Source organism: Populus euphratica, unplaced genomic scaffold, assembly GCF_000495115.2.
Source record: "Populus euphratica unplaced genomic scaffold, PopEup_1.0 scaffold266.1, whole genome shotgun sequence".
Lineage (NCBI taxonomy): Eukaryota > Viridiplantae > Streptophyta > Magnoliopsida > Malpighiales > Salicaceae > Populus > Populus euphratica.
The window spans coordinates 1-12,241 of record NW_011500149.1 but is presented as its reverse complement, the minus strand read 5'-3'; positions in this window follow the sequence as shown (position 1 = coordinate 12,241).

The following is a 12,241-nucleotide window of genomic DNA, read 5'->3' as shown; positions in this document are numbered from 1 at the left end:
TTCTGCTCTGCTCGGTAATTCTTGGGCTGTTCTTTGGTATTTTTCGGGTTTTTTTTTCTTCCTCTTCCCCCTCACGCCTGGTTTTCTTCTCCCTTTTATAGAGAAATTGGCTCTCCCCAGTCCTGTCTTTGCAGGACTGTGTTATGGAATCCTTGAACGAGATTATTGGCAACAGATGTTATCCAAGATCGGGTTTGTTGCAGATTATCAGCTCCCCTGCTGAATCGGAAACTTCCCTATTGACTCGGGATGGAGAAGACATGGCAACAACAGCGTTTTGGCTGGAAATGGGAGTTTTCAATTTGACCCCTGGGCTTTGGAAATTCGATAATTGGACCCCTTAATCAATTAAAATTCCTTTTAATTTTTTTCGGTTAATTTCAATTAGATCCCTAAATTGATACGTTATTTACACAACAGTCCTGAATTTCTGAACTATTCAATTTAGTCCTTGAACTTTACTTTTCTGATAATTTCTCTAAACAACCTCCAAACTTTGGTATTTTTTCAATTAAACCCCTGATTCTTTTAATTAATTAAATCAAAATTTAATTAAGTCCTCAAACTCATTAATTCCTCAATTTCTTTTAATTTAATTAATTAACTTAATCCCAAGCTCAATTAAATATCAAAATTTATTAATTCTCCAATTAAACCCTTGATTTAATTAATTAAACTAGTCAAGAGTTTAATTAAATATTTAAACTTTCCAATCATGTTTTCATTAACTCAAATTGTAATTCATTCTTCATTTACTTTTTATTTTATCAACAAGCTTTAGTAAATAAAAAAAAATCAAAAATTTGGTTATGACAATGCTATTTAGATCATTGTCAAAAACTCCATACTAATAGAGAGTTGATAGTTACTCCATGTTACTAGATAATAGTTAGCTTATTTGCACATAATATTTTATTTTCTAGCTTGCTAATAGGGTGTCGGTACTATGTGGATTGGTCTTAATGACATCTTACTTGATAATTAGGAAACACACGCGCGCGCACTTGTGTTTTTCCTAACTGTCGAGTAGGTCTTAACTATCGAGTAGGATATCAATAATATGATATGTAATTCTAACATGCATACTTTTTTTGTACACTATTTAATATAATACCTTTGATATATATGTTTTATTTTGTCCTTTATTTATATAATTGTATTCATTTATCTTAAAATATAAATTAGTATTTTTTTTATATAGTTATTACCTTTTATTAAGTGTTTTGTAAATATTGATACCAATGATCATTATTAATATCATTATTAGTCTTTTATATTGTGAATGACTAATCAAAATTTGAATTCATATTTATCTTCTTGTTTTTATCCATCAATTTCTCTATTTCTTAATGCCATTTTAATAAGTTGTAAGGAATTAAATTAACAATTCTATTGATGCATTAATTTAAATAGGATAAGTGTTAGACACTTATCTGCGGCACTTGATGTCCCAACTCATACTCTAGACTATGGTTTGTTCATAGTAGTATCCCCTTTAACACAAGTTAATTTTATTATCATTATATCTAACTTCTATTCTTTCCTTGTAATTTAATATCCAATGCACATAATTAGACTTAAAAACACATTTTCATGATGATTTCATACACTATTTATATTAATTGTCCTCCATTTTTTTTAAGCCTATTTGGCCGAACCAAAAAGAGAGGCAAGATTTTTCTTCACTTTGTCTCAAATTGACACTTCACCTATTATTTAATCACCATAATAAACATATTTTTAGCATTAAACCACCTATTTCAACAATTAAATTCTTTAACCCAATTTTTCTATAATATAAAACAATGTACAGTTCATTAAAATCCATGAAAAAACTTTACATTAAGATTGGATTAGGCTTCCTCACCTCTTGAACACAAAAAATATGGAAGAAAATGACAAGAAAAATAAGTTTCCCTTTCACGTCTTTCTCCCTTTCTTTTCCTTTTCAAAGTAGTCCTTCTCAAGCAAAAATTACCCTATAATTTCTTCAATTTCCTAACTTAGATCTTCTTCCAACCTTTTTTATCCTTTATTTCAAGTGTTTAGATGATATTTTTTTTTGAAGAAATTTTGAAGAAGATTTAACAAAACTTCTCCCTCTCCTGTTCTTTTAATTGCCAACTTAAGAAGCCAAGTGTGCATTTATACTAGTCAATATCCTACAATTTATGATAATACCCTCCTTTCTTAATTTGAGTGTTTTTCCTTTAACAGGTTATAACATCTTGTCAACCTTCTAAAAATAAATCATGTCGAGAAGTTTTAGTCCTTAGAACTCCATCTTTAACTATTTATCATTGTCATATTTACCTTTCTTGAATTAATCAAGTTTATCTTTGAGTTAATTTTACTCAATTAAGAAATTTAAATTTACTTTATTATTTTTTTTAAACTGGGGGTTTATATTCTCCTTTCTTTTAAATCCTTGAAATTTTAAATCCATACCTAAGTCTAAGATCAATTTAGGATATTTCTTCCTTGTAAAGTCCTAAGAAATTATAAATAAGATGATTGGGAAACATGGTGAAAATTTAAAAAAATGCTCTTGTAGACATGTGCTAACTTAACACTTTCTTTTTCCAGTCCCCACCCCACTCGTGAGGCCGTGACCGATACTCCACAGTCCACTCCAAACTCTAGTGACTTCATACTTTGTCTGTGTCTCCCTGACTCCCCTCTCCTTCTTCCCTTTTCTTTTCCTCTTTTCCTAGCAGATTAAGAAATCACTTTCCCTAGATCCAGAGCGTTCTTGGCGAGATCAATGTAATAATTTATTTTCAATCCTCAGTTTTGTTTTTCTGTCTAATGGTGGTGATTGGAGACAAAAAAAAATTATTTGGGTATTTTGTGAATTAGTGTTTATCTTCTATTATTAATTGGTTTGCTTCTGGGTATTCTGTGTTTATCTTCTACTATTTATTGGTTTGCTTCTATTTTGTTAAATCCATGATGCAAAGAACAACATAATAGATTTTTTTGATGTTTCAGCCTATCATCACATGTACTTTATATCACTCCCTCTCTACATAAAAGTGTAATGCTAAAAAGCTTAATGCTTTTTCTTCTCTCTGCTTTTGATTTCTTCAAAGCATACTAGTTAGCATTAAAAGCAGAAGTAGGAATAATGGTTAGAAAAGCTTAGTACCTTCTTTTTCTTCATAAATTTTTCTTAAGTTCCTTTTCATTCTATTCCTTTGTTTAGGTACCTTACTTTCTCTCTCTCTTTCTCTAAAGTCTTTATTCCACTCTCTATGTGCTCTATCACTTTAGAGAACTTAAAAGTTTATGCTCACGGACATTTATCAGAATCCCTTTTCTGGATTCCTTTTTTGGTTAGTTTTTCTTTTCTTTTGTATTGGGTTAGTCATTGGTTCTTAAAGTTCCTAGGGACTTAGTGATTAGTTCTTGTTGTGTGAACTTTGATTTTCTAACTTTGGACTTAGCAAAAATGGTTTATTTTGTGTTAATTTAAAGCTTGAAGACAGATGGGAAATTCTAGTTTTGCTATTTGATTTTAACTGTAACTTGATTTGATTTAATTTGGGATTTGGCTGTTTTTGTAGAAAGCTCATATATTGATTCTAAAAAATACTGAGTTTGGACACATTTTAGTTTGAATTTTTCTTTTTTCACTTTGATATGATTTAAGCTCAGATGGTATTTCTATAAACTGGTTCTTCTTTGATATGATTGAATTTTGATCAAATTATTGATTAGTGTGTGATTTATTTATTCAAATATGAAGGCTTCAAAGGCTGACCTAGATGGGGATATACAACTATTAATTGTGGTTGCTTGATTATTTTTAGTTTTGATTCCAAGTCCTTATTAACATTATTGCCAACAATCTACCATTCAACTTTTTTTAGTGTTTTTTTTTTTATGGATCTTTTATTTGCTATAACATTAATGGTTTGCTTGTTGGTAACCGTTTCATAAAGTTGCATTTTCTTAATTTGGATATGAGTGATTCTTGAAACGTTATTAGTTGATATTGAAGGTAAAGATTATCGCCTACAATTTTCCATTCAACATTAATGTTGTGTTTGATGGAAATTCTGGAGAATTATGTTATATTATTATTTACTACTTGACTGGATCTTGCAATTTAGTTAAAATATTTTACTTGTGACTTTATAATTTTAGTTAAAAAAATCTACTTGTGATTTTATGATTTGATTTTATATTATTTGTTCTGTGTTGTGTCAAAAAAGCATTTTTAACAACCTTGGTAAATAGATTAGTTGTGTAAGGAGAAGACACATCACCTTTAGTATACCCTACCTATGGTAAGTGATATTATTGATTAATTGTTATTCTAATTCTTATTTTTATTTGTTGGTCTTATCTAAGGTTTGAGATACATCTTTCTTTCTAAAGAAGTCTCCACTTTATCAGATTAAATCCTAACTATTTCAGAGCCTGAATTTTAGCATTGCACTTATTTCCTACTTTGTATCTTTAATATTTAAGGGTATACTTTACAGTGTAATTTTATATCCTTAAATAATAAATTCTACAACCAAATCCTAAAGTTTATCATTATTAATTCATTTAATTTAATATTAGGAGTATGCATTACATTATTAAACAAATAATTTTTATTTTATTTTTTAGATTTTGACTAAATCTTAATGAATAATTATAAACTAGTTATGATATCCTTTTTAGTATTTTTTTAAAACATGATAAAAATACACCTTTTGTTTTTTTAGAAAATATGCATGAAAAACCTTTAGAATTTAGTCGTATGTATGAAAACAAAACATATTTTTGTATTTTTTTTTAATGAACACTTTTTTATTTTTTTGGATTTTTTGAATTTTAGAGAAAATCAAGTATTTTTAATATTGGGTCTGTGTTTTACAGTGTAAGTCTACAATATAATATTAAGAAACAATATTACAAAAATATGCAAGGGTTCCACAAATAATTTCAAAATAGTCATTGAAATGTTTTGAGTTTTTTGAACTTGTTTAAGGCCTATTAAAATAAAGACAACCAAAATTATGTATTTTTTTTTAAAAGGAGCTTGATATTTTTTATGAATTTTTTTTCCAGTAGAATTGGGTAAAAGAAAGGTTAAAATAAAGACAACCAAAATTATATATTTTTTTAAAACGAAGCTTGATATTTTTTCTAAATTTTTTTTCTAGTAGAATTGGGTAAAAAAGAGGTTTGTTTTGGCTTTTGTTGCTTTAGTATAGGAGGGCGGGCATTTTAAGTTGAATGGTGGTTTTTGGCTGGTTTGGCTACAACAGAAGAGATTTTTTTTTTCTATCCTTTTTGGTTTTTCTCTCTCGTGTTCCTTCTTGGTTTTGTTAAGGGTAGGGTCTTATGACATAAAGTGGTTCCCTTCCCCTTTCCAATATTCTTTTTGGTCTATTTTTATAGAGGTTTTGGAAGATTCTCAACTTTCCTCTTTTTGTCAATGATTTGCCACTAATGTATCTCTTTCATTGATTTAATCATGATACACAGGTAGCTGTGTTTTTTAGCCTTTTATAATAGCGAATTTGGTGATATAAAAAGAGTTTTTTTATTTTGTGTAGCTATGGATATAGAGGAAAAGGTATAGAAGGATAAGTCCTTTTATCTCATTTAAAGGAAGGCTAGGAGAGGTGCAATAAGGTTGTCATTCTTGTTGCTTATGTTAGATAAGTGTTGAAAATAATCAATAGTATAGCATAAAACAACATTGTTTCTTCTTCTTCTTCTTCTTTTTTATTAACTTTAAATAAAATAATTTTGTTTTATACAAAAAGAGTCCTTTTGATTTAAATCAAAACGACATTGTTTAGTTATCTCCTCCCCCCAAACCTATTTAAACATTAATTTTTTTCCATTAACACCCTTTATTGAACTTAATTCCTAAAAATCTTCTTAATTTTATCCCTGAAATATTTTATTGAACCCCTAGCCTTTAGTGCTTATAACATTATGATCCTTGGTTTTGTATTTGTTCAATTTGACCCTTAATTAACATTGAAAATTTTATCTTTTAATTTCACCTCTATTTTCAACTGAATTTGGCTTCTAAATTCATGTTCATTTTGTAAAAAGGTTTTTGGTTTGAATTTCTTCAATTTAACCCTTGATTAACCCTCAAACTTTAATTTTTTTTAATTTTACCCTCGATTTAACCTGATTGAGCTTCCAAGAATTAAATTTGGTCCCCTTAAATTTTAATATTCGTAATTAAGTTCAAGTTAGGGTTCCATATTTATTTTTTCATTAATCAAGTCTCTAATAAAATTAACTTTACCTATTAAAATCTAATTAAAGTTTTACAATTAATTAATTCTTTTAATCTTACCCAAATTAAATCTTAAACCTAATTAAACCTTTAGTTGTAACCATGATTAAATCAAATTGATCTATAAAAAATCTAATTAAGTTCTCATACTTACTTTATTATGCAAATTTATCTGATAATCATTTAATTTAACCCAAAATCTATATTGTTTTTCAATCTTAGGTACAATTGAGTTCCTGATTTTGTCCAAAGTCTTAGTTTAGTTCCTTTCTATGTTTAAAACCTTTCTCAACTTGTTCTCGCCAAGTTGCAAATCATTTTTTTTATTGTTTTTATTTTTTACTTTTAAAAGAAAAGGACAATTTTAGAGGAAACTAAAATTGGGTTATGACAGAAAATCTTGCAAGAGACCTTAGATAATAAGCTGAAAAAAAAAAGATAAGAGATTATGTATTTACCAGATCAAGAAATAATCAATACCAGGTCAAGAAATAATCAATCCTTCTTAGAATGATGAGATATTTATAGACACCTTAGAAAGTGATGGATCTTCAACGAAAGTATTAGAAGCTAGGGCTTAAAAGCACACTCAGAAGAAAATGGTGCCACAAGCACTTTATAAAAGAGATATGACTAAAAAAAACATGTTATTTAGAAGATAAAGACTTGATGCACACTTAAAAAGAAAGATATAAGGCTGAAAAGTACAATACATGGTAGGTGATAACTAGAAAACACACTAAAAAGGAAAGACAGATGGCTAGAAAGCACAATATTTAACAAGGGCTAGAATTGCGTTATCAGAAGAAAAAAAGATGGGACTTAAAGATACACTATTTGAAAGGTAGGGGCTTAAATGTGTATTATCTAAAAGAGTTAAAGATAGAGATTTCATAATGACAAGGTTGACAGGGTTGAATTTGAGATTCCTGATGACAAAGTTATTTTTTGATTTTTTTTACTATAAGGTTGACATTTATCTTTTCTAATGTCATATTTAAATTTTCCTTTCCTAATGGTAGGGTTTGAAATGGAGGATTCCTAATAATACGATTAAAATGAGAGGTTATTAATGATAAGGTTAAGTTTGGAGATTATTTATGGCAAGGTTAAAATTGGGGGTTCATAGTAATAAGATTAAAAATGATGATTTCTAATGACATAGTTGAACTTCTTAATGTTTCTTAATTGTAGGACAAATACCTGTCCTTCTTGATGGCAGGGCCAGAATAAAGAATTCCTAATACTAAGGTTAAAACTAAAGATTTCTAATAACAAGGTTCAACTTCTTGGTGTTTTTTTAAATGCAAGGCTAACATCTATTCTACCTAATGGCAAGGTTGGAATGGAAGATTTTCGATAACAAGGTTAAAATTAAATATTCTTGATGATAGGGTTAAATTTCTTGGTGTTTCTTGATTGCAGAGCCAATATACATATCATTACTAATAACAAGGTTGAAACAAAGGATTTCTAATAATAAGGTTAAAATTAAAGATTCTTAATAACAAGGTTGAACTTCTTAGTGTTTCTTGATTATAAGGCTAACACATGTCTTTTTTTATGAAAGGGTTGGAATTGAGGATTTTTTATAACAAGTTTAATATTGAAGATTCATTATGATAAGCATGAATTTCTTGGTGTTTTTCTAATTATAAGGCTAACATTTATCCATCATGATGGTAGGGTTAGATTTCTTAATGGCAGGGTTAAAATTGAAAATTCCTTATGATAAGGTTTAAAATGGAGATTTCCTGATGATAGGGTTGAATTTGAGATTCTTAATGACATGGTCAAAATTCTTGGTGTTTCTTGATTGTAGGACCTACATCCATCCTTCTCAATGACATAGTTTGATTTCATTGGGGATTGATCTTAGAAAACTTCTACAAAAATATATATGATTAGTACTTAAAAGTGCATTTTTATCAAGGTTTTATATCATCATTTTGCACTTGAAGTATCAATAACTCCTTAACTAAAATATGTTTTATAATAATGTATCTAATAATATAAGATACCTTTAATTTGTGGTAAATGTTCATTTTAAATGCAGGCCTATCACATAAATGAAAGGATTGATTGATGACTTGAAGAACTAAAATTGAAAGGATAAAGAGATGGCCAAACTTAGAAAAGAGATGTCGGTGCAATCCAAACCCGAACACTGTTCGGTAATTGGGTCATATCTGAAGCTATAGATCTCAGATTTAGGTCTACTTTATATGGATGGAAAGGTAAGACATAGGCCTACAACTTTCATATGGAGCCCAAGATCTAAAAAGGCCATTATCAAGTCCAAATTGTAGCAACAACAAAGAAGCCCGAATCTGTCTTCCAGCCCGAGCACTGTTCGGTATTTTGGCCATATCTGGAGTTCTAGAAGTCCAAATGAGCTGAATGTTTTACACAAGAAAGCTGAGACAATTGCCTACAACTTTCATGTTTACAACTGGCTCCAATTTTGACGTTATCAATGACGTTTTGGGCAGACAAGAGAAGATAAGGATTGTCACCAAGTCAAAAGTTGGTCACCCACTTATCAATTAGTCATCAAATCAATAGTTCCCAATTTTGGCCTATAAAAGGAGGCATTTGCCATGCATTTAGGCATCTTGGTGTTCAGATCAAGATCATGCTCTTCCTTTCTCTCTTTGTATTTTTTATGCTTTGTTTTCATTAATATTAAGTTTATGCCTTTCATTTCCTTTCCTTTACTTAGTTAACTTTTATGTTCTTATTTTGTTTATCTATTTTGCTTTCTTTCATTATGTCTAGCTAAGTTAATTATGTCAAGGTGAAAAGGTTACACTAATGGTGTAAGAATAAGTATAATGTAAACTTAATATGGACTTTAATGTTTGATACTAACATGTTTTATATTTGCTATCTTGTTCACTCTTTAATACTTTGCTTGTTAAATGACTAATCTTGATTTATGTTGTATAACACTTGGTACAACAAATGCTTGGCACTTTCATAGCCCATAATGTATGGTATAACCGACACCTGAGCTATGAAAGGAACTTGATTTGTTGTTAACATAAGTTATAATCATGAATGCTTGACGAGATTTACAAGTATTAGCATTAATTGAATAAGATGACTAATGTAATCATGTTAACAATATATAATCTGATTGGAACCTCCTTTGTGTGTGGTTTCCAATTCAATAATAAGAGTTTATACTATACTTGTTTGATATACCATTAGTGGAACCTCTAACCTTGACATTTGTTATTATCATTGTTTAATCGTTACATTAATATTCCATCTCAAAGTTCTCATCATCTTCTTCTTCTTCTCTTTCTTTATTATTATTATTATTACTACTACTACTACTACTACTACTACTACTACTACTACTACTACTACTACTACTACTACTACTACTACTACTACTACTACTACTACTACTACTACTACTACTACTACTACTACTACTACTACTACTACTACTACTACTACTACTACTACTACTACTACTACTACTACTACTACTACTATATTCCTTTTATTGTTGTTTATAATTGTTGTTTATAATTTGTACAATTAACCTCCCTGTGGTTCGACCTCGGTCTTGCCGGGTTATTTATTACTTCGACACTCCTGCACTTGGGAGAAGACATCAATCTTTTCGTCGTGTCAAGTTTTTGGCGCCGTTGCCGGGGAGGTAAGTTCTTGTATAAATTATAGTATTTATTTTATTTTCTCTTTTCACTTTTCTTGTATATAACTTTGTTTCTTGTCTCTTGTTTCTTCTTCTTTTGTTTTCAACTTTCTTTTATTTTATTTCTACACGTGCATGAGACTGTGGTCACGTACATCAAGTGGTAGACTTTGTAGGGTATCTTCATCATTTTCAGAAAATATGGTCGAAGAAGATAATCAATCACTTGATAATGAGAATAATGAGAATAACCATACTAGAACACTTAGAGACCACATAAATCCCACAAGAACAAGTGCACCATCATGCATAGTTTTTCCTCCCGATGCATCTCATTTTAATTTTAAACCAGGTATTATTCAACTTTTACCTTCTTTTCATGGCTTAGAATTGGAAAATCCATACTTGCATTTAAAGGAATTTGAGGAGGTCTGCAACACATATAATAATTTAAATTATAGCATGAACACCATCAGATTAAAGCTTTTTCCTTTTTCATTAAAAGATAAAGCTAAAACATGGCTATAAAATTTGAGACCAGGATCCATTCGTGCGTGGGATGAAATGCAACAACAATTTTTAAAGAAGTTTTTCCCATCTCATAGAACAAACTCTTTCAAAAGACAAATCACCACTTTCACTCAAAAACCAGGAGAAACATTTTACTAATGTTGGGATAGGTATCGAGACTTGCTTAGTACTTGCCCTCATCATGGTTTTGAAACATGAAGATTGATTTCACATTTCTATGAAGGGTTAACACCTAAAGATAGACAAATGGTTGAATTGATGTGCAATGGAACTTTTGAAGATAAAGACCCTGATGAAGCAATGGAGTACTTAGACTTATTAGCTGAAAATGCTCAAAATTGGGACACCGTGGGTACTTATGAGGCACCGAGTAAAACTCAACCTCATACATCTAGTGGAGGTATGTACAACCTTAGGGAAGATTATGACCTTCAAGCCAAGTTTGCATCTTTAGTTAGAAAAGTCGAGGCACTAGAATTGAAAAAAAGTGGTCAATTAAAATCTGTTAAAAACATTGTGTGTCAAATATGTGAAACAAATGAACACTCAACCAATGATTGTCCAACCTTGCCTTCTTTTAAAAAATGTCTCCATGAACAAGCTCATGCTTTAAACAGTTTTCAAAGGGCCAACCACAACCCATACTCACAAACATATAACCCTGGTTGGAGAAATCACCCAAATTTTAGTTAGAAGAGTGAGAACAACAATGCACAAACTTCACAACCACCATTTCAAGCACACCACAATTTCCAAAATTCTCATGGATATGCACCTCCTTATGCTTCACCTCCTAGAAGAAATCTTGAGGAAACATTGCATGCATTCATTGAAAAGCAAGAGACAATCAATACTCAACTTGCTCAAAACATGACAGATTTTAAAGATACTCTTGCAAAATTGACATCTGCTCTCAGTTTCCAAGAGAAAGGTAAGTTTCCATCTCAACCACAACAAAATCCTAAGGGGTAATACAATGCAAATGCAAGTAGTTCCAGAAGCCAACATATGGATCAAGTCAAATCAATCACTACTCTTCGCAGTGGTGAAGTTATTGAAAAACCCTCTCTTGAACCTTATGAGAAAGATGATGAGTCAATCTCTGAGGGTAAGGAAGGGGTTGAATATGAAAATTGCAAAGAAAAGACTAATTCTCCGCCAACACTTCCATTTCCTCAAGCCATGACCAAACAAAGGAAAGTCAATCATAACTCTAAAATCTTTGAAACTTTCAAACAGGTAAGAATCAATATACCTTTGCTGGATGCTATTAAACAGGTTCCTTCCTATGCTAAATTTTTAAAAGATCTATGCACTGTAAAGAGGAAACTGAATGTGAAAAAGAAAGCCTTTTTAACAGAACAATAATGCTTTGAAATATAAAGACCCTGGTTGTCCTATAATTTCTTGCTTTATTGGAGAGCATAAAATTGAAAGAGTCTTACTTGATCTTGGAGCTAGTGTGAATTTACTTCCATATTCAGTTTTCCAAAGTCTCAATTTAGGTGAGTTAAAACCAACTTCTATATCTCTTTTACTTGCCGATAGATTTGTAAAAGTGCCTAGAGGAATAATTGAAGATGTGTTAGTACAAGTCGATAAATTCATTTATCCTCTGGATTTTATTGTCTTGGACACACAACCTATTGAAACATGTAATTCATTTCTTGTTATTTTAGGACGTCCATTTCTTGCAACCTCTAACGCATTGATTAATTGTAGGAATGGACTAATGAAGCTATCATTTGGAAATATGACATTGGAGATGAATATTTTCAACA